At 34.2% G+C, this 25203-nt stretch overlaps 1 non-coding gene across 1 annotated transcript; it reads right to left on the bottom strand.

The window, feature by feature from the left end:
- Window positions 1-225: 225 nt before the first annotated feature.
- Window positions 226-332, bottom strand: LOC139887206 (small nucleolar RNA R71). The gene has a single exon (XR_011773045.1). It is a non-coding gene; the product is annotated as a small nucleolar RNA R71 (small nucleolar RNA).
- Between the last annotated feature and the right edge of the window lie 24871 nt (window positions 333-25203).

Genomic DNA, 25203 nt, shown 5'->3' on the forward strand with positions numbered 1-25203 from the left:
CCGAAGGAAGATCCAAACGAACATCTTCGTACATTTAATAGGATCTGTACACTATTCAAAATCCGAGAAGTTGAGGATGAACAGATCTATCTCATGTTGTTTCCCTGGACTTTAAAGGGAGAAGCCAAAGATTGGTTAGAATCGTTACCTGAAGGGGCGATTGACACATGGGATGTTTTAGTTGAAAAATTTCTTAAACAATTCTTTCCGGCATCCAAAGCCGTGAGACTTCAAGGAGAAATTGTTACGTTCACGCAAAAGCCAAATGAAACATTATATGAGGCATGGACAAGATTCGGAAGGATGTTGAGAGGATGTCCTCAACACGGTTTAGACACTTATCAAATAGTACAAATATTCTACCAAGGTGTCAACGTGGCTACACGGAAAGACATCGACATAACAGCTGGTGGTTCAATTATGAAGAAAACCGCAACTGAAGCTTACAAAATTATTGATAACACAGCCTCCCACTCTCATGAGTGGCATCAAGAAAAAGATATTTTTCGTTCATCTAAAGCGGCTAGAGCCGATTCTAGCCATGACTTTGATTCCGTTTCCGCAAAAATAGATGCTTTCGAAAGACGAATGGAAAAGATGAATAAAGATATTCACGCAATACGAATCAGTTGTGAGCAATGCGGTGGACCACACTTAACGAAAGATTGTCACATTGAACCAACGATGGAACAACGAGAGAATGTTTCCTATATGAACCAAAGGCCGGGAAATAATTATCAAAATAATTATCAACCGCCAAAGCTGAACTTCAATCGAAATCAAAACATTCTTTACAATCCAAATGGACCTAACAATAACTCGTATAACCAACAAGGTTCGAATAACCAACCAACTCAAAACAACACTTTCAATCAACAAAGACCTAACTTGTATAAACCACCACAACAACCCGAAGAGAAAAAGCCAAATCTAGAAGAAATGATGGCAAAGCTGATTGAATCTCAAACACAATTCATTACATCTCAAACCCAAACGAACGAGAGGTTTGATCAGTCATTAAGAACTCAACAAGCTTCCATTTTGAATCTTGAAAAACACGTAGGTACTCTTGCTAGCATGATGAGTGAGAGGGAACAAGGAAAGCTACCGAGTAATACTGAAGTAAATCCTCGGAATGAGAATGTTAATATGGTGTCAACAAACTCTGAAAAACCAGCACCAGAAGATGGGAAGGTTTTAAATGTGAGTAACAATGAAGAAGTTACACCACCACCACCACCCGAGTATGTAAAGCCAGTGGTGGCACCATACAGACCACCCATCTCGTTTCCAAGAAAAGGAGTTGAGTATGAGCAAGTAATAGGTAATAAAGTTTGTGATACCTCTGGAAAGAAGAAGAAGAAGAATAAAAAAGTGCAAGAAACAAAAACAGTAGAAGTAAACCCGGTGAAGACAGTTCCACCAAATCCTCCACCTAGGGTAGGTGATCCGAGTGAATTTATTGTTCCTTGTCTACTTAGTGACTGTGTCATGTATGATGCACTAGCAGATTTAGGTTCAAGTGTGAGTGTTATGCCTCTTTTATTATATAAGAGATTAGGTGTAGGTGAGTTAACTCCAACGGATATGAGTGTTCGACTCCTTGATCAAACCATTAAGCACCCAGTTGGAATTGCTGACAACCTACCCGTTCAAGTAGGTAATTTAACCTTTCTAGTAGAATTTATTGTCATTGACATAGAAGAGGACCTAAACATTCCTCTAATTTTAGGTCGACCATTCTTTGCGTCCACCAGGGCGTTATTTGATGTAAGAAATGGTAGAATGACACTTAGTAGTGATGACAAATCAATCACCTTTATGATTCGAAAGTCTAAATCTCCACCAACCAAAACCGTTGAACCAACAAAAACGATTGGTAATAACCATGTTGTTTTACCAACTCCAACGACAGTGCTTAACAATAATAAAACGCCTAAGTGTGGGGAAAATGAAGTAACACCTAATGATGACTTGATAATAAAGAACCCCGTTGTTGATACGAAATTAAATGACCCCGTTATTAACAGTTCAATGAAGAAACTTTTTAAACGGGCTATCGATGCTAGAAGTAAGGGGAACTTTAAGTTATGTAACCGGTTAGTATCCAATCTGTCGCCTAAAGAAAAGGCGAAACTAGTTGAATTTTGGGATATTACGGAAGAAGCCGGGCACTGGCTTAAAGAAAAAGTCACAGATAGGCAAGTTGATTATGGACCAAAAGAAATTGACGATGAAGTTAATCACAATTTCGACACCACAGCTACCTAAGTGTGGGGAGATTCAAATGTTCTAAGAAAATGTTATCTAGAGTTAGTTGTTCTGTTCTCGTGTAGTTCCGAGAATGGAATCCGATTGGTCTTTTCCGCTAGCAGACACTAAAGAACTAGTTTTCTCCCCCCATTCTGAATTTTTGTTTTTTTTTAGGTTTTATATAAAATTAATATGCTTTTTAAATTTAAGTTTTGTGTTTTTTTTTTTAAAAAACAAAAATTTACTTTATTTCATTAAGTTGAAAAAAAAATGATTTCTAAAATTCGTCGTGAGTTGAAGACTAGGTCGTTGAGCCGAAATTACTTTACCCGAGGGCGGGGCGAAAAATTTTGTCATCATTATTTTTAATTTTATTGATTTAAAGTATGCAAAAAAAAAAAATATTTGATTTTATAAATTTTTGAACGTGGGGTAATAAACCCAACTTTAAAAATATGTATATATGTTTGTATTTTATCATGTAAACAACAGGGTAAAACAACGCACTTTCAAAGACTAACATTAAGTTCAGCAAAAGCTACTGATTTTGACGACAAGATGCAAAACAACAAATGTGATATAATAAATGAAGGAATGAACGATGAGGCGAGCCATCTATCATTCGACGAGCTTTGTAATTACAAACTGGGTATTTTTAATCACTTTCCTACACTAATCACCCTCATGAATTTATAATTATAGTCTGATTTCATGCAAATGAGGGCATTGCATGATCTCAAGTGTGGGGAAGGGTTATAAATTCTCTCGGGTTTATACTTGGCTTATTTTCTAAATATTATGAAAATTTTAAAATTTTTTAACTAAATGAATTCAAAATCATGTTTATACATATTTATGAACGATAAAACTAGGTGTTAATGCCGAAATTATCGTTACCTCGGAAAGGACGTAAATTGAGAAACACCCTAAAACGATTGAATTCATTTAAAATGGAATAAAGGAGAATAAAAAAAGCAAAGAAAGAAACTAAGTGTGGGGAGAATGTACCAAGTTATTCAATTAAAAACTATCTATCACATGTTTCTGTAAAGTTATTGCAGGTACTTTTGTTTTGGACGATTTTAATCAGTTTTACCCGATTTACTGTAAGAAAGATGGATCTACACGATGAATCAATTCCATCATTAAAAGGAAGTAAAGTCTTCCGAAAAAGAAACGCGCTTCTTGATTTAGGTCATGAAGTTGTCGTCCAGACCAGCTGTAGGTTGACGAAAAATTTAGAAAAGTCATCTCTAAAATCAGCAGGAAATCCACGGACCTCAGCATCAAACAGGGTCGCCATGTGGTCAGATTTATCCTAACCATGAGAAGGATTTATCTCGCACAATGGGGGGGCACCGTGCAAATTAGCTTGATAAGACTAATGAATCAAATCCCCAGAAAGGATAATCTCCTTAAAGATCAAAAATCAGCTTTTAAGACTGATATTACTCAATCCTAAAGATTGACCTTAAAGATTGAGAATTACAAACTCATGGAATTCAATGATATCTAAACTCGAGCTTGAACGAGAAAATATTTTGATCAAAAGTAAAACCGATTTGTTTTCTGAAAACCTATTTTCAATGCGTTCATTACCATTGAACGTAAAATCCTGAGAATTCATCAGAATTCATTAGGTCACCTGAACCAAATCGGGTGTCAACCGTAAGAACGGTGGTTGCATAGCATGGTCGAAGACAGGACCTTGTGCCAGACCGAAAAATCATAGGATGATCTTTACTATTGCTCCTACCAAGGATAGTACTAGCATCCGACACGTTAAAAGACCATAATCATCTGCATGTCATTAGACATTGCCTTAACAGTTTCTTGTTCATCGCTTTCCTTTACAAGCAGACGGTAGTTTACCGAAAGGTAATATACGGAACAAGTAAACTGGATGTGTGCTTTCCGATACCGGGATAGCAGTGGATTACACGAACCTAAAAGTTTTTAGCCAAAATATTGATCCACAAATATATTTTGCAACACCGATGGTGGATCAAATCAGAAAACTTATCTAGGGTAAAATCTAGAATGAATTTTCAAAAGATCAAATGTTTTCATAAAGATCCAATTTTCTTAAGGATCTAAATTTTTATAGTCATGTGGGACTGTAAACCGCCTTTCAAATGTGCACTTTGCTTTGGAAACCGAAAGTAAATCGGCTATTTGATTGCAAGTGTCGTTGACCTAAACCCAAGGCAACTATGGATGACACACCCACCTTTAACCATGGTTCTATCGTTACTATCATTGTTCATATCGCCGTATCAAAATCACTGATGTATAAAGTGTGAAGAATAAAGAAGTGATTCGTGTGATGTATTTTATTTCAAGACTGTATTGCTTGAGGACAAGCAACGCTCAAGTGTGGGGATATTGATAAGGCTAAAAAGGAACATATATTTCATAGCATTATTCCCCAAGAAAGACAAGATTTTAGTTGCAATTGTTCCATTTTCAAGTAATAATCGTTTATATCAAATAAGTGCGAAGACAAAAGGCGAAAACGACGAATTGAAGACGGAAAGGTCCAAAAAGCTCAAATGTACAAGATACAATTAAAAAGGTTCAAATTATTGATGAAGAACGTCTAAAAATGACAAGAGTACGAGTTACAAAACGCAAAGTACACGATATAAAATAGTACGAAAGGACGTTCGAAAATCCGGAACCGGGACATGAGTCAACTCTCAACGCTCGACGCAACGGTGTAAAAATTACGAGTCAACTATGCACAAGAATAAAATATAATATTTAAATAATTCATAATAAGAATAATATTAAATAATAAAAAGTTGTTAATTGAGCATAGTTCAGGGGTCATAAATGAAAATTCAAATTTATAATTTGCGGCAATGTTTTCGTTCAGTTTTAGGTACCCCTTTTCAACCCCAATTCTATCTATCTCTCTTCTCTGTAACGTATAACATAAATAAATAATTTTAATTTTAATTTTAATTTTAATAATTTAGTTATGGTACGAATAATTTACGGGTTTTAAGTCAGAACTCTGTCCGTGCAACGCTACGCGATTAATCACCACTGTAAGCTATGTTATTCTTTTTTAATTTAATGTCTCGTAACTAAGTTATTATTATGCTTATTTGAGCCGAAGTAATCGTGATGTTGGACTATATTAAGACGGGACTATTGGATTTTGTACCATAATTAAGGTTTGGGCAAAAGACCGACACTTGTGGAAATTGGACTATTGACTATTAATAGATGGGGGGTATTGTCTAATTGAGTGACAACTCATTGGAGTCTGTCGAACCTATCTTCAAATTAATTATCCTAATAATTAATAATGATTATGGTTGTCCTATTTAGTGACGTTCATATGGAATCTATTATAATCATTTAATTAATTATTCGGGTTGGGTAATTGATTATTCAAACTGATCAAGTGGGTAAATTAATATTCATATCTAATCAAAACAGGGGTGGATTACATACAGTGATAACTGGTGTAATTGTTGACAGAAGTGATAACTGCGTCACAGTTTAAATCCTTAATTAGTTGGAATATTTGACTTCGGGTATAAGAGTAATTTGACGAGGACACTCGCACTTTATATTTATGACCGATGGACTATTATGGACAAAAACCAGATAGGTATCAAATAAACCATGACAAAGGACAATTAACCCGAGTAACAATTAATTAAAATCAAAACGTTAAACATCATGATTACGGAAGTTTAAATAAGCATAACCCTTTTATTTCATATTCTATCGCAATTTTATTTATTGTTATTTTATTTATCGTCATTTATATATTTTACGCACTTTAATTATTGTCATTTATCTTTACGCTTAAAAATATAAAATCGACAAACCGGTCATTAAACGGTAAAAAACCCCCTTTTATAATAATATTACTACTTATATATATATATATATATATATATATATATATTTATATAAATATAGTTTTATAAAAATATAGTACGTAATCACTAGCTCCCTGTGGAACGAACCGGACTTACTAAAAACTACACTACTCTACGATTAGGTACACTGCCTATAGTGTTGTAGCAAGGTTTAGGTATATCCCATCCGTAAATTAATAAAACTTGTGTCATATTTTGTAGTATTTTGTATTAAAAATAATACTATTTCGTACCCTCACGCTACAACATCAAAATCACATGAAAATTAAACTCTGGATCGATTGCAAATCCGTTCGGACTTATACACCCTCTTATACGAGCTTAACGAAATATTTTCAAGGGCTTGGTATAATCAACAATGGATGATAGATTTTAATTTGAAGAAGAAGTCGTAATAGAGAAAATGAATAAATAATTATTTGTATTTTTACGTGGGTAAGAAAAACCAGAAATAAATGGGAACAAAAATAAATGGTAGCAGTTACAATTAAGCCTACGTGTATTCCCACTTCAGCATGCCATGTCAGCTGAGTGGGAGTTTTTTGGTATATTTTTGGTGGCTATATCATTTCTCTTTTGTTAATTTTCCTCTACCGCCGAGAAAAGTTTTGTATTAATTAATACGTAAAACTATATTTCTATAATAAAAAATATAGGATATAATTTAATATCTACTATCTACTATAATAATATATAATTAATTATATAACATATAATTAATTATATAACATATAATTAATTTAACAACTCTTTATTTTCTTGAGTTATATAAAATATACGTTAAATGATTGTGAGACAACTCGACAAGTATGTGAGGCAACTGCATATAAGTTTGTATTTTACAAGTTAAGTGGTGTTGATAATCAGTTATGTTTTAACCCTACCTTCATTGCAAGTAACTTGGAACGTTGCTAATTCAATTGTTTATATGATGATGTCTGGCCCATTTCTAACTGATTACACGCAAGTTTAAATTAGTACTCCGTAAGTTCTTTCCGTTACTGAAAGTCTGAGTTATTGTCCTTTTGAAATAGACTGAACATTATTTTCCTCAATGCTATGATTTTTTATTGAAACCCTAGCCGAGCTCAAACTATAAATTGATATGTGCTACAATTCCAAATCAACAATTACCCTACATGTTTCGACAGGCTCCAGTGGGCTACCGGGGACCGCTGGATGGGTTGACAAAGTCAACACAGAGCTAACATGTCCCTGCCGATACACATGTTTTGAAACAAAAATTACCCTACATACTATAAAGATAAAGCGACCTTTTTTTGTGTCGTTTGGAGTTTGTTTGTGATGCCCTTTCGTTACTGTAGGCCCGAGTGTTTTTTTAAACTCTTTCAGACGCGTGTCGTTACCTGCTCCAGCTGTCATTTACAGCCGTTTCTTTCATGCATTTACGATAATCCCAAAATTAAAAAAAAAAAAAAACTTTTAGGTAATGTTTCGTTTTAATTATCTTGTGCTTTTACTTTATTTGTTTGTCCGTTTGTTTGTTTGTGTGTTGATATTTGTGTTTTTGATTGATGTGTCTGCTCTTTTTGATTGTCAACTGGTCGAACTGATGTGGTTAAATAAAATCTGTAGGTTTAACATAATCAAAGTTTATATGAACCCACCTTTGATTTTTTTTTTCTTTTTTTTGGCAAAAATATTAATATGTATATATATATAATATAACCGAGGTTCCGGTGAAACAACATTGAGCAGATCATACCGATCTGTAGGAGTACTTGGTCACAAATGACCAAAACTCATTGACTCTCATTCTGTTCGTTCTAACTATGAACGACTATTACAGAGTGAGCAATAATGAAACTACAATAGATTTGACAAACATACAATAATCACCAAACCTAAGCCTAAAACATACACATAAACCCGAACCCGTATCCAACCCCGCATCATCACTCCTCAGAGACCGCCAATCCAAAGCATTCACGGGCAACCCAAGAACACCTAACCCGAGGCCTATTTGCCGAAGTCAACTAAGTCAACAATGCCGGCAACAACATCAAGCCCACTAAAGACTCAACGACAGGAAAAATGGAATGAATGAACCAAACCAGCAGCAACAAAACAGCACAAAATGCAGAATCAAACCATAAAGGGACCAGTCATCTCCGCCAAGTTTTCTAAGGACATTTACAAACCCCCGGACCCAAGCAGCCAACAAACAGCGCCAGCAGCCACCAAGAAAACTGGTGGCAACTGCTAGTCACCACCCACCCTCGGTAGCCGCAGGCAGCGGTCCAACCACCGGAATCCGCCGGATTTCAACAAAAAACACATAAAAACGCAAACCTGTCAGGAACCCACCAACCCCACCACAAAGCCCAAATCGACCGAAGTACTTGTAGAGTTCCAATGGAACTCGCCACCTACAACTACCCAGGAAGAAAGAAGGCACTGCGATGAACCGTCAAGTGAGATCAGCAGCAAACCCTGTCATCCCCAACGAACCGAACCCTAAACCAAACCCCCAAAACTCAAACAAACCCAGATCCCGAGCAACAAGGGCACAGAATCGCCGCCTGGATGTCGTTAAAGTGACCGGAGAAGGAATCAAGTCGAGTGACACCGGAGAAAAAGGGAATGAGCAGTGGTACCTTATTACGACGAAAAGCAAGAAAAACCGAACCACCGGCGAGATGCCGGTGGTCGGAAACGGTACCAACCAGAGAGCTACAAAATAGCTGATGAGTGGAGCAAGAATCTGAAATAGTTGTTCAAAGAAAAAGTAGTAGCTTGTAAGCTAAGACCTCATCTAAATCAATCAACATTATTATATACAAGAAAAGTAACTAAACAGCAAGTAAGAGACATCAAACTTTTGAGGTCCAATCTGACCCCTGTATGAACTCAAAAGTCAAAGTATAACCTGAACCTGAAGGTATATAGGTGGCACTTTATTTTCGTTTCTTGTTTACTGTTTTAACTGGATTATTTTTTTTCTGTACTTTCTAAACTTGTGCTTTTTCCAAATTATATAGGCGACACTTTATCTTCTTTTTATTCAAGTGTCTGTGATGGAAAATCGTGTGTACTTTTACCAATTCAGATTAATGCAGCGGATAGTTAAAATAATAATCTTTTATTATTTCATAAAACATTTACAAGATTAAATATTCATATATTTAATGAAACATGCACACGATTACTTTATCCCAACGAGATCCAGTTACACCATAATAATTGTCACACATATAAAAAACAAAAGAGGAGTTAACGATATACCTTTCTTGAAGAAACAGATGAATGGAGAGAAACCTACGATCAAAGGGTATGATCGTCTCTTTGGATAGTCCACTACACTTTCGAGCAACGTCAATGGATACTAGTCCAAACTCAAGTAACAAATTAATCAACCCTTGATTAATTGTGAAACAGTTGAAAATAATAATACTTAGTATATGTTTCTGTCTTTAATTAAAGAGATTACAACATCCAATGATTTAGTGAAAGAATTTTGTAGAAAGAAAAGCAAGATTCCGTATTTTCTTCGATTCTTTAAAATGAATGTATGCTATATATTTAAAGAGAGTTGAGTTACAACAAGTTGATCTAATTTATATAATATATTAAACTAAATCAATGTAGACCACAAGAATCCCATTATTGTATGATTCACCTTTTATAAACAAGAATCCGTGACTTTGAAAAATCACACCATGATAATCAATATATATATATATATATATATATATATATATATATATATATATATATATATATATATATATATATATATATATATATATAATGGATATTCTTGATTTATGGCGCTAATTAGTTTGTTGGTTTGTGAAACATAATAACAACCAAAAGGATACAGATCATAATGAAAACAACTTGTTTGACAAAGTTTTAAATTAATTATTATATTTAATTAAATGCTATTAACTAATTAATTCATTCATAATTAAATATTTTAAATTGTTTCGTTACTTGAGTAATATATATATATATATATATATATATATATATATATATATATATATATATATATATATATATATATATATATATATATATATATATTCATTTGATGTCTAGGTGTATATATGTGAGACCCCGAAGGCTCAAATGAATTTTACCATATAATTATATGTTGAACCTTGCACATTAATCCTACAGACTCCCACTTGTGCATTGTACAACATCAAGTAACTATACAAACAATGGATACCATCTAGCAACAGGTCATTGTCCCTAAATTCACGTGTGGGTAGTTTCTCGGAACAGTTTATGGTAAGTGTTAAATGTCATTCGTCCTTTTGTTTCAGATACTTTAGTTAAACTTGAGATATGGATCATTCGTTATTTTCATTTGTTTAACAATTATATTTCTCGATCTTAGAACTGAATTAGATCACCAAATTAATTAAGTATCATCTTAATTACATCTGGGTGCGGCCACACAAAAATATCTTATTCATTCATCGAGGAGCTCAAAAGTATCTAACTCCAAATATTTTGGAGGAACAAATCCTATATTGCATACACGTGTCTGTCACAAGCTTTACATTATACCCAATGATGGCCTTTATTACAGCCTTATTCAGGACAGTGTTTAACCATATCAAAGTATAATGCTACACTCATCGAGACGGGCGTGCATCTCAAGTCCAAGGACACAAAGACATAATCATTAAAAGGTTCAATACTGACTATGATCCATGTAGTGACATCTCAGTTGGGTCATTTCAATATTCATCATCAATGAATACATGTGAATTTTGGTCTCAGCAAATTAACTATTCATCATCAATGAATATAACCAAAACTTCACATTAATCTTAATTCATATTATTCCCATAACATGATCGATTATGGAGATTTTGAATAATCAACAATTATTCATGGATTAAACACGCTAACATAGAACACAGTGATGTAAATAAAAACGATCATACCAACAGTATATCAATTCATCAAGATAAAACTGCTTAATGTTCCAAAAATATCCAAATACTAAATTACAAATGAAAAGATTAGTAGCATAAAGAAGTCCAATACTACTAGCATGATCATCATGCTTGTTGTGCATCATGGGCTTCGTGAACGGGTCAGCCACATTATTATTTGTATGAACCTTAAGGATATAATTCTCATTCTTCTTAACGACTTAATGAACGTAGTCAAACTTTTGAAGAATTTGTCAGATACCTTTATGTACATGTGATTCTTTCACAAGTATGATAACACAAGAACTATCACAGTACATTATCATAGAAGATTTAATGTTGGGTACTACTCCGAGTTCACCAACAAACTTCCTAATCCACACAGCTTCCTGAGCAGCTTCTCGGGTAGCAATGTATTCTACTTTTGTTGTAGATTGTAAAACCGTGATCGGCTTTGAACTTTTCCAATCAACTGTCTTGCCCATCATGGAAAAGACACAACCTGACTGGGATCGAGAATCATCTCGATCAGTTTGGAAACAAACATTTGTATAACTTTAATACTCAACGCTTCTTCCAAACCACCATAAACCAAGAATAATACTTAAGAATATTCTTAACAACACTCCAATGTTCTTCACATGGATTCTGTTGATAACGACTCGTTAAACTCAAAGCTAATGAGACATCAGGTCTAGTACATACATGTAATATGTAATAGATCCTATAGCCGAAGCATATGGGATACATTTTGTTTGTCTTATCTCATCAGGTGTGATAGGACTTTGAGACTTGCTCAAGTTTATGCCCTTTTGTATAGGCAATGCTCCACGCATGGAGTTATGCATGTTAGAACTCTACAAGATTTATGTATGTACATTGACTAAAACCAATAAGCTATTTGGATCTATTTCTATAGATCCCGATTCCAAGAATATAAGTAGCTTCTCCAAGATCCTTCATGGAAAAATAATTTCCAAGCCAAGACTTGACATCTTGCAAAGTTGGAATGTCATTTCCAATAAGTACGCCATCAACATACAAGATCAAGAAGACTACTTTTCTCCCACTAGCTCTAATGTAAACACAGGGCTTATCTTGGTTTTGAGAAAAATCAAACTCTTTGATTTTCTGATCAAAATTAAGATTCCAGCTCCTGGATGCTTGCTTTAATCCATAAATAGATTTTAGAAGCTTGCATACTTTAGTAGGATGCTTAGGATTCACAAACCCTTCTGGCTGAACCATATATACGTCCTCGCTTAGGTCGCCATTTAGGAAAGCGGTTTTGACATCCATTTGCCATATTTCATAATCAAGAAAAGCAGCTATGGCAATAAGTATCCTAATTGATTTATGCTCGCGACTGGTGAAAAAGTTTCCTCAAAATCAATTCCTTGAGTTTGAGTATAACATTTTGCCATCAACCGAGCCTTAAAAGTATTTACATTACCGTTCATGTCAGTCTTCTTCTTGAAGACCCATTTACTCCCCACTGTCTTGCAATTGGGTGGAAGGTCAATCAAGTCCCATACTTGATTATCTTTCATGGACTGCATCTCTGCCTTCATAGCATCTCGCCATTTGTCAAATTCTGGATCTAACATGGCTTCACTGTAGCTAGAAGGCTAGAGGGTTCATCATAATTCCCTAGATGAGGTTCATCTGAATTAATCATAAGATTTAACCTCTCGGGTTGATGAGGGGTTCTACTAGATCTATGAAGTATAGGTGCAACACGTTTGGGCTCACCAACAGTGTGTTCAGCTTCAACGTGCGGTTGGCTAGTGCCTTCAGAAGGTGTGTTACTTTGTGATTCTTGAATTTCCTCAAGATCTACTTTACTCCCACTGACTTCTTGTAATAGAAGATCTCTTTCAAAGAATTCAACAAACCAAGTAGTAAACACTTTGTTTTCAGCTTGATAGTAAAAGTAGTAACCCCTTGTTTCCTTTGGGTATCTCACAAAGTGACATTTGATACCTCTGGGTTCTAACTTATTTGATGTGTCACGTTTCACATACGCTTCACAACCCCAGACTTTCAAATAAGACAACTTAGGACTCTTTCCATGCCATAACTCATATGGTGTCTTTTCTACCTTCTTGGTTGGAACCATATTGAGTATGCGTGCAGCAAACTCTAATGCATAACCCCAAAAAGACATCGGTAGAGTAGTAAGACTCATCATAGATCGAACCATATTAAGTAAAGTTCGATTCCTCCGCTCAGACACACCATTGTGCTGTGGTGTGTAAGGTGGAGTGAACTGTGAGACAATCCCACGATTCTTCAGGTGGTCCAAAAACTCTTGACTCATATACTCATTTCTTCTATCAGAGCGGAGTGATTTAATGGTCTTTCCAAGATGATTATCTATTTCTTTTTGGAAAACTTTTGAATGTTTCCAAAAAACTTCATGTTTATGTTTCAGCAAGTAAACATAACCATATGTACTATAACCATCAGTTAATGTAAAGAAGTATGATTCACCATTCTAGACATTGTTCTAAAAGGGCCACATACATCACTATGTATTAGTCCTAAAAGATCTTTAGGTCTTTCACCTAAATCAGAGAAAGGAGCCTTTGTTATCTTTTCATATAAATATGACTCGCATACATCAAATGACTCATAGACAGTTAATTCCAAAATTCTGTTAGATTGGAGTTTTGAAATGCGTTGTTTGTTTATATGACCAAGACAACAATGTCATTTATAGGTCTTATTCAAGTCTTGCTTGAATCATTTGGCGGTACAAGTATACACAGAATTCTCATTTGAAATCACACCACGCATATCAATTTCAAAAATACCATCATGCGGATAGGTATTAAAATAAAAAATATTATCCTTAGAAACTGAAACACAAAAGTGTGTAAATGCAAGTTCAAAACCAGCATCTTTCAAACTATGTAGCTCGTAATACTATGAGCGTAATGCCTCTGTTTCAACAAAACAATGAAGTCACTTGGAAGAGTAAGCTTATAAGAATCAATATCTTCAGCAGAAGCTCAATCCCCATTGCCAACTCACAAATCCAGTGTGTCTTTTTTCAGTTTAATACTTCTTCTCATTCCCTTCATATTGTTATAGATGTTGTAACGACTCGAATTTTTTGACTTGTATATGTGCTTGTTACTTTCTGCGAAACTGCGTATTTGTGCGTACTGAGCTATATTATATTCTGGGATCTTAATTCATGTTAATTACTTTCGTTCATACCATACACCGTACCATTAAGTACTTAGCTACTTAACTTCATCCCCCGAATGCTTTTATGACCATCAGTGTCACTTGACGTTTAAAACGAGCTATGTATTTTGATACACGTTTGACTTTGGTCATAATTGGAATATTATGACTACGTAATACTAATTGTTATTTTTATAATGACAATTACTTGAGTTATTGGTTGTTTAATTACGCTTAGTAATTTACTTATGCTCAATAGTTAGTCTTGTTCGACTTTCTACCTTGTTGGACTTTAGCCCACCCTACTCTAGCTAATGGACTATTTAATTAGCCCAAATTTTAATAAGTTTATGACCCATATAAATGTAAGACAAAAATCCATTTATTAGAGGGAACATACTAGCATTTTTGTTAACCATAATCACAATTGTTGCATGGGATCTAAACATAAGCACCAACTTTAGACCACCACTAACCAAAAAGCAAAAAAAAGGTGGCCCCCTTGTCCCCTTGAAAACCTACAGTCAACACCCCCACCCCCATAAATACCAAGCAAACCTCACCCATTTTACACTTGATCTCATTCACAAATTACACACACTTTGTAACGACCCAACCCATCCATTTCCGGCCCATGAAAATTTTTCCTTTTTAGTGTACATTAAGTAACACTTTAGGTCCCATTACACAATTTCCAAAACGTATTTGTTATCAAAGTAAGTTCAACAAACTTAAAACATACAATAATAATTGAAACTCCTTAATACAATAATACATTAGTTAAATCATAACCCGGTTATTACTCATGACCCGACTAGTTACTTTTACACAAAACCGAGCATGGTGATTGGGACTACGCTACCCAATCCTAAATCGAGTCCAAAGGCAACATCTTCTAAAGAAACCTAGCCAAGATCTCTAATCCCCATGCTTAACCGAGTCACCATCACACGAACCTATAAAAATATCAACAACGAGAGGGTAAGCTAATGCTTAGTGAGTGCAATAGTTACACACATACATATATAATTTACCTACTTGCACCCCCTACCCAAACCACGAGATAAACCCACATATCAATGTCTAAGTAACTAGCATCATCAGTCTTACCACAATAATCTCGTATATCAATAAGCACAGGCTAGTAACATCATTCGTACAACTAGCATAAACCTTAGCATATTTTCACATATCATCCCATAACAAGAGCTAGTATCGTCATAATCGTACAACTAGCAACATCATTAGCATAATAGTCATAATAATAATTAAATGCTAAATAACAACGAGTATAAACCATGGTTAACCAATATCTCAAGGGAATGACCTCGCGAACAAGTCATCGGTGTTCATAACAACCTTCAGCTCCCAAAAACGGCTATGGTATGCTAACCCCAGAGGTGTTCCAAAAACGGCTATGGCATCACCCCCAAGTGTTCCAAAAACGGCTATGGCATCACTTGATCAACGTGTGAGTAAAACACGGCTATTACTCACAACCATGTGCACAAACACGGCTATGTGCACAATTAATACGGGCAAACAACGTGTGAGTAAAACACGGCTATTACTCACAACCATGCGCACAAATACGGCTATGTGTACAATTATTAAATGTGTGCAAAAACGGCTATGCAACACATCAATGGTCACAAAAACGGCTATGTGACTCATTGTCAAATAATAGCAATATAATAATAATAATATATATCGGATCCACAAACCTTAAGTCGCATGTTAATGCACAAAATCCGGCTATTGTGACACTATTCCCAAGGGTGTCCAAACGGCTATCGTCGCATCGATGTGCACCAAAACCTGGCTATTGTGCACATCGCGCACAAGCAAATAAATTATATACATACATGTATAATTATTCCACTCACCTTGAAGTCTTGATGAAGAAAGCCAAATTCGTTGCTCCGCCAATGAAGCGTACCTAATCCATTATCATAAAAATAAACCACACAATTAGGGTGGATTACAAACCAACCCATATTGACACCTAGTGCAATATCGACCAGATTGTACTTCCAAGTACAACACATGTCCAAACTCGCCAATAATCACTAACTAGAGTGATAATGGTTCCAATAATGCCAGTCAACCCAAACATAAGTGATAAACACCAATCTTGCCCAATTTGACACCTAAACCCTAATTTTGACCCATTTCAAAATTAGTAAACCAAATACACCCAAATGGGTTCCAACACTTCAATAATCACTAGATGCTAGTGATTACACTCATTTGTAAACATTAAACTTGGTTAATTAGTTTACCAAACCAAAACCCGCCTTCAACACCTTTAAACCCGAATCCTAGTTATTATCTTCCATTAACAACTAGTGGGGTTCCATTTTTGAACATACAATCAAAAGCCCTAAATTTTTAGATGATGAACACGAAAACAAAATTCAGAGTTAGAGCTTACTGCTAGTATCAACTTGTAACTAAGAACGAGGAGAACAACGTTGCCTCTTGCACCAAAGATCGAATCACGAATCTTCCTTTCCAAAATTCTCTTGAATGATTTGAAGTATTTATGTTTTGAGAGAAAAGGTGGAATAAAAATGGAAAAGAAAATGAAATAAATGGATGAGTGGGCCAGAATTGGGGCTTAAATCTGCCCCATACGTGGAATGACCAAAACGCCCTCGAAAAACCCTTTATTTTACGAAATCCGGAACCAGGCTGCCAGAGGTGCCGCACCGCGGCCCTCTTCCTCCGCACCGCGAGAATTTACTTGGTTTGAGATCCATTTGATCGAGCTTCTGATCTTGATTTCCTATAAAATATCGCGCCGCGGTTAACATGGTCGCGTCGCGACCTTGGGCACATTTCGTCCACTTTTTCGCATACAAAACCCATTACATTCACTCGTGTCCCGTACGCCACCTACATCATACGTACACACACCTTATATACTGTGATGACCCGGGAATTTCCGACCAAATTTAAACTTAATCTTTATATGAATTCGACACGATAAGCAAAGTCAGTAATGTTGAGTCTCGAAAACTTTGGAACAATTTACATGAATGCAATTGCCCATTTACCATTCTCGACGATTCACGAACAATTGTTTGTAAATGAATATATATATATATATATATATATATACATATATATATATATATATATATATATATATATATATATAGTGTATAAATATTCAATTATATAATTGGTAAATCTTGCACAAAGTTATAATACAAATTGTAAGAGTAATATAATAAAAGAAATTACAAGTTAAAATATAGTTATTATGATTATTACTAGTATTATTATTAGATATTATTATTAGGAATTATTATTATTATAAATTATTATCCTTATCATTATTATAATTAATAGAAAATAATACAATTTATTATTATGGATAATATTATTAAAAATCTTTTTGTATTATTTGATAATGATAATAATAGTATTATTATTATTAAATTTATTATTAATATTAATAGAAATTTAATTATTATTAATATAATTATAATTGTTAATTATTAATAGATATAAATTATTACGTACCCAATTTTGGAACTGGATTCAGTTGTAAATCACTTTCAGACTTTTATTTTTTTCTTTGTTCTTGTCTCCAAAGCTGTTAGAGGTCAGAATCAGATTACCATTACAATACAAAAACCAGTACAACTCAAGATCGTTCTTTTTTTTTTAATCTTCTTCCACGTACGATTGATCTTTCATGTCGTATAACTTTTGCTATAAAACAATTTGTTTAATCACGATATCAGACATACACCATTCAATTTTATCACCATTACCACAAATTTCAAATACAATTAATTTTTACAGTTGAATTAATCTGAAAAATATAAAAAATACCGACGGGTTCCCTGTTCTTGGTGCATTTTTCCAAAGGTTAGATTTTTCAACAAATTTCAAAAAGTAAAAATGCAGTGTTGTTCATAATCTTATACTTAAACTATCTGAAAAGTTTCAAACTTCAATTCATCGAATTGAATTCGAATTTTGTGGTTAAAGTTTTGGTTTCAAAAAGTCAAACATTTTTCTTGAACAAAATTTGGAATTTCTGTTATGATTTAGGTTAAATTAACAAATCATATAGTTTCTAATAGCGATTTTAAATATTTTTCATTTTATAATTTTTGTCTGAAATACTCTAGAACTCGAAAATTGATTTGGTGTTCATCTTTTTATTTCGAACAACAGTTACAGCAGGATCTTTTTGTTTTAAGTTCTGTTGGTAAAGAATAACAATCACAACAGACCGATATGTTTCCAATTTACAATATAATTCAAATCATTATTTGCTGTTATGATTTTGTGATGTTTCGATCAAATGAAAATGGGAAGAAAATGAAACAGAATAAATGGGGTTAAATGAAATTGGGTTATGATATAGTCGGATAAACAAAAATGGTGCAATGGTTTGTGTGTGTGACGGGTTATCGAGAGGTCTTGAGTTCGATCCTAGGCGTGGACGTTTTTTTTAAGAAGAGTCTATAGTTTGAGGTAGTTTCCATGTATTTACTTATTATTATTATTATTATTATTATTATTATTATTATTATTATTATTATTATTATTATTATTATTATTATTATTATTATTATTATTATTATTATTATTATTATTATTATTATTATTCTGATTATTATTATTGTTGTTATTATTGTTAGTATAAAAATTAGTATAATTGTTATTATCATTACCAAAACAAGTAGTAAATATTATTATGATTATAATTGCAAAAATGTATATTATTATTATTATTGTTAAGATATGTATTATTATAACTATCATACTACGATTTATTATTGTTATCATTAAATATTAGTATTATCATCACATTTACAATTATTATTATAAAAATGATTATCAATATCAATATGATTATTATTATTATTAGGGTTAAGTTAATTATTTGTATTACTGTAATAATTCAATTACATATTATTATCATTAAAATGAGTATCATCATCATAATTATAATTATTATTATCATCATTAAAATTAATATTAAGATTATTATTACTATTATTACCACTTATATGATTATAAGAATTATTTATATTATCATGAGTAATAGTACTATGTAATTACTAAAATCATTATCCTAATTGTTAGTAACAGTAAAATTAATATTTTAGAGTTATTATTATTAATATCATTATTATTGTCACTAATAAAATTATTAACATTATTATCTTTATTAGATATATTAAGTATTATAATCATTTTCTACCACTATTAATATTATTTTGGTATCATTATAACTACTATTATTAATATACAAATGATATATTTAATACTTATAACATAACAAAAATTAATATTTAATTATATACAAACTGAATATATGAAACATATATATACTATTAATATAAAAAGGACATAACTAATAAATTTATATTGTTCGATTACAACTATGTATATTAATAAATATACAAATGATATAGGTTCGTGAATCCGAGGTCAACCCTGCATTGTTCAGTTGTTCAATGACGTTATATGTATTTTTACTACGAAATACAATAGGTGAGTTTCATTTGCCTTTTCACCCTTTATATTTTTGGGCTGAGAATACATGCGCAATTTTTATAAATGTTTTACGAAATAGACACAAGTAATTGAAACTACATTATATGGGTGAATGATAAAAGCCGAATATGCCCCTTTTACTTGGTAACCTAAGAATTAGTAAACCAGTCTACTAATTGACGCGAATCCTAAAGATAGATCTATTGGGCCTAACGAACCCCATCCAAAGTACCTGATGCTTTAGTACTTCGATGTTGTTTTATATCATGTCCGAAGGATTTCCCAGAATGATAGGGGATATTCTTATATGCATCTTGTTAATGTCGGTTACCAGGTGTTCAATCCATATGAATGATTTTTGTCTCTATGCATGGGACGTATATTTATGAGAAATGAAAATGAAAATCTTGTGGTATATAAAAATGATGGAAATGATTATTTATGTTAAACTAATGAACTCACCAACCATTTGAATGACACTTGAAAGCATGTTTATTCTCAGGTATTAAAGAAATCTTCCGCTATGCATTAGCTCATCTTAAGGATATTACTTGGAGTCATTCATGACATATTTCAAAAGATGTTGCATTCGAGTCGTTGAGTTCATCAATATTATTATTAAGTAAATTATAGTTGGATATATTATGAAATGGTATGCATGCCGTCAAATTTCGATGTATTGAAAGTTTATGTCTTTTGAAAACGAATGTAATGTTTGTAAAATGTATCATATAGAGGTCAAGTACCTCGCGATGTAATCAACTGTTATGAATAGTTTATAATCGATATGGACTTCGTCCGGATGGATTAGGACGGGTCTCTACATATACTTCCTCGATACACATATATATATATATTCGTTATACGTCGTATGAATAAACGGGTGTTACAACTCTCCCCCACTTATTTCGATCATGTCCTCGTGATCCTAGTCACTTAACCAATCCGAACCTACACGCTATGGTTCTAAGATAAACGTTCCAATCTGACTTCCACCACATTTTTCATTAACCTGAAGATTAATCCACCGACTAAACACACACTTGCACGCATTCTGAGACATGCAATACACACAACATCATAAGTCAATAAGAATCACTTAGAATACGCGGAATCGTCACGTATTCTTCCAATTCCTATAGGCAATTCTTCTCAAAGAGTCACCTTTAACCACTATATCGTCACCCGCGATTTATTAAAATCCACAAACCCGAGCACAAGAACTTGCTCCATCCCCCACATCAGGAAAAACTCAACCAATCTCGTACCGATATATCAACTCCTTAGCGTACCTTTACCAAGTACAATGCTAATAGCATCCAAGTCTCAACCCAAGGTCAACAACCCGAACGATGAAGACCGAACAAAATGAATCCTTACGGATACACTTATCAATAAACATCCCTTGTAGTGCGTAATACGACTAATACACAACTATCGTAACATCATAAGCAAAAGGTTAAAACCGATTGCGTCCCAAATGACTAGGGCAACGTAAAATCCCAAGGTGTACAAAATCGACTATTATCACACCCGTAACAACATGTGAGCGAAACACGGCTATCGCATCACTAATCACACAACATGGTCCTCACGACCCCACCATTGGCATATAAAACAACCAATAGTTCTCAATACTAACAACATGAAGGTTATTTCACACCAAACTCAAGGTGTACAAAAATGGCTATTGTCACACCCTCAAGTACACGAAAAAAAGGCTATCGTAATATATCTGTAGTGTGCAAAAACAGCTATTATGTAACGACCCTGGTTTTTCCAACGTTATTTATTAATAATTATTATTATTAATACGCTTGATTAAACGAATGTATGTTATTACATTTACATGTTGCTTTAATTGCCCGTACTTGAACTTTAAATGCCCGAAACGTCTTTGTGACACCCGGAACTTGCACGAATAATATTTTAAGATATTATTTACATTCATGATTAATTTTATTAATCATTTTAATTAACTAAGGTGATTAGTTAAGTACTTGGGCTTTAATTGGATTTAATTGTTAAACTACTTGCACTTGGGCTTTATTAGTATAATGGACTTTTGACTTGGGCTTCTAAGCCCACCCTACTTATATTATGGATTAATTAGCCCACTCTTGCTACTTGTAAGTATTAGTTTGGAGGTTAACTAGTTAGTTTGTTCAATTGGAATATAGTTGGCTCATTATCCCCATGAACACCACCCTTTTACCCAACTTTTGTAAGCTTTTCCACCAAGTAACCATCAAACAACTCTCTACTCCCCTTGGGAGCTGCTGGCCGTGGGCTAGGAGTACACAAAAGAGATTCAAATCTTTTTTTTTACTCACTTGTTCACTTGCAATCTTCATTTCAAACACACACACTTGAAAACCTCTCAACTTTCCTCTCTTTTTCTCTAATACTTGTAAGCTACTAGGAACTTTTCTTCTTCTTCTTTTGGTTACTAAAACCGTGGCCTTTTACCCCTTAAACATCATCATCAATTGTTGTTTGTTTACTTGTTCTTACTTAATATTTGAATACATGTAGTTACTAGTTATATGTTACTTACTTTCTAACTTTCAAGAACAAACTTACTAGTTTGATTTCTTCATCTTTATCTTGTTATAACAAGAACATTCAAGAACATAATCTATCTAGTTATGTTCTACATATTTTGTTTCAAAATATTAAAGTTCATAGTTGTATAAACTCTTTACTTGTAGTTCTTGAAGTAACTTTGAAGTTACTTCACTTAAAGATCAACTTGGGTTGAATCTTTAAAAGTAAGAGCAACTATAAATCATCTTCTTGTTTAGTTAGCTTTCTACTTTATTTATTTCAAAGATTATGAGTTCTTGTTGTTAAAATCATACTTGCAAGTCATGGAAGTAAACTTAAGGTTTACTTTACTTAAAGATCAACTTTGGTTGAATCTTTAAAGTATGAGCAACACTTGAACTAGCTACTTGTTTAATTAACTTGTTTCTTTACTTTATGCATTTAAATTACTTGTTTGTTGGTTTGTTGGTCAAGAACTACAAGTTGGCCTTGATCTCATACTCTTGAACTTAAAAGTTAACTTATAAGTTTCAAGAACATAGAAGTGTAACTTACAAGTTACAACTTCAAATACCTTTGAAAGATCTAGGTTATCTAGCTTATGGTCTTCTTAAATTGTCATAAACAAAAGCTATAAAGCTTACATACACTTTACTAGTTGTTGATTTAAGTTTATAACTTGTTTTTACTTCTAAAGTTCATGTAAGTGTTGAAACTAAGCCTTGATGTAACCTTGGTTCATCAAACACTTACAACACTTGCACTTGAGTTATGATGGACAAACCTTGGTCAAAATGATGTTAACACATCAACGAGTTGTACACTTGAAGCTATACGCATTAAGAATGAGAACCGTGATGAACATCAAGCACCGAGACAACCGGAACTCTCCAAAACCCACTGTTCTGTCCAAAACCTACTGACCTGATGCTTCTGGAACAGACCAGTAGACCTGGGCTGTTCTAACCTTGATTTTTAGATAGAAATTTTCGAGTAGATAACTTTTCATATAGGACTCGTCTTAATCCGAGTTACGGTTTAGGATTTATGGCCCTCCGATCGTTACCATGTCCTTTAACGTTGTGCAGAAATTTCTGACCTACTCGCACTTAGACCGTCGCCACGGTCAAACCAAGACGAGTTTGCTTCTGTAAATTTTACCACACTTAAGGGACTCGTAGACGGAGTCATGACCACTGGTCTCACCTTAATTCAGTAAGGGTAGAGGCTGTGGTGACTGACCGAAGTCAGCCTTTGTTTTAAACGACTTTCATAAACGAGTCTTACTTGTTACCTTTTGTTTAATGATGATTGATGATGACCCTTATGACCTTAATTACGTACTTGTAAACCTTTTGAGACGACTTATTGACTTAGTGCTATTTGACTTAGGTTGAGGACGTTTGGACCGTTACTTGCACACCACTTTCCGACTACTACCTTACCATTACTACTAATCATTGTGAGTTATAGCATTCCCTTTTTACTTTAACTTATTTTGGGAACTGAGAATGCATGCGGATTTTATGTTTTACATACTAGGCACGAGTACTTAAACTTTATATATGTGTGGGTTATATAACGGCAGAAACATTCCCTTTAGCTCGGTAACGTTTAATCATTGGTTTTTGAACCGTGAACGCGAATCTTAGATATGGATCCATAGGGTTTGACATCCCCACTCGGGCTAGTAGCGCTAGCATTTAACGAGTGTTTAATACTTCGAGGTTATACGCACTTGCCAAGTGCACTTTAAGGGGGTACATTAAACGTTAAGTTAGTTACCGGGTGCCCACGGTTAAGCATATACTTTTACATACTTTTGAAACGCTCGTTGTAGCACTGAAATCTCGTGGCCTACTTACATTACTGTTATACTTAAACTATAGCTCACCAACCTTTGTGTTGACCTTTTTAAGCATGTATTTTCTCAGGTGCTTGAAGTCGCTTCCGCTATCTTACTAGTCGTGCTGTAGAACCCGCTGCCTAGAGTTGTTATCGCATGACTACTTATGTTGCATTCAAACTTTTTACTTATGAACTTATGTTATGTAACGAGCATTATGGTCACGTACCCTTATTTAATGCTTCTACTTAGTGAAGCATACTTTTGATTTGTAAAACAATTGACGTATGTTATGACGTCACTTTTATTAATGAATGCAAACTCTGTTTTTAAAGCGCATATAGTACTTAACCTTGTAATGATCCTGTTGATGATGGTCCGTACATGATGATTTAGTACGGGGCGTCACATTTGGTATCAGAGCATTGGTTGTAGGGAATTAGGTGCATTAGTGAGTCTAAGACCGACCCGAGTAGGATTCACTAATAGGGCTAATCTACAACTTGTTAGTTTACTTGTTTCCGCTGAACTTACTGCATGCTGCTGCTTACTGTTACTGCTATATGCTGTATGCTACTACGTGATATCACTACTGCATGCTATTACTTGCTTTCGATTGCATGCTAGTTTCGTACGATTACTGATATTGCCATGCTACTTATTGTTATACATGATTTAAACTGTTGGCCTATTATTTGCTTGCTTTATGACATACTGACATGGAAAATTTATTTTTCCTTGTTCAGATGTCGGACGTTCCACCTGCTGACATCCCGAGCGGCTCAGGCCCCGTTGTTCCACCCACTGCTGCACCTGTTGCTGCTGCTGCTGCCGACATTCCGGCCCCGACACCCACTGGCGACCCCGGCGCCTCTAGTTCTGGAGCTAGCTCTAGTGTGCCTATCCCGGCGTCTTCTTCCAGACCCCCGAGGCAACTGGCTCACATTGGTGGCATGGAGATCCCCGCGGAGTTCGGGGAAGGTCCCTTCCGTAATCACTGGCGCACACCTTGCCGACG

This window comes from Rutidosis leptorrhynchoides, chromosome 1 (genome assembly GCF_046630445.1).
Source record: "Rutidosis leptorrhynchoides isolate AG116_Rl617_1_P2 chromosome 1, CSIRO_AGI_Rlap_v1, whole genome shotgun sequence".
In the NCBI taxonomy this organism is placed as follows: Eukaryota; Viridiplantae; Streptophyta; class Magnoliopsida; order Asterales; family Asteraceae; genus Rutidosis; species Rutidosis leptorrhynchoides.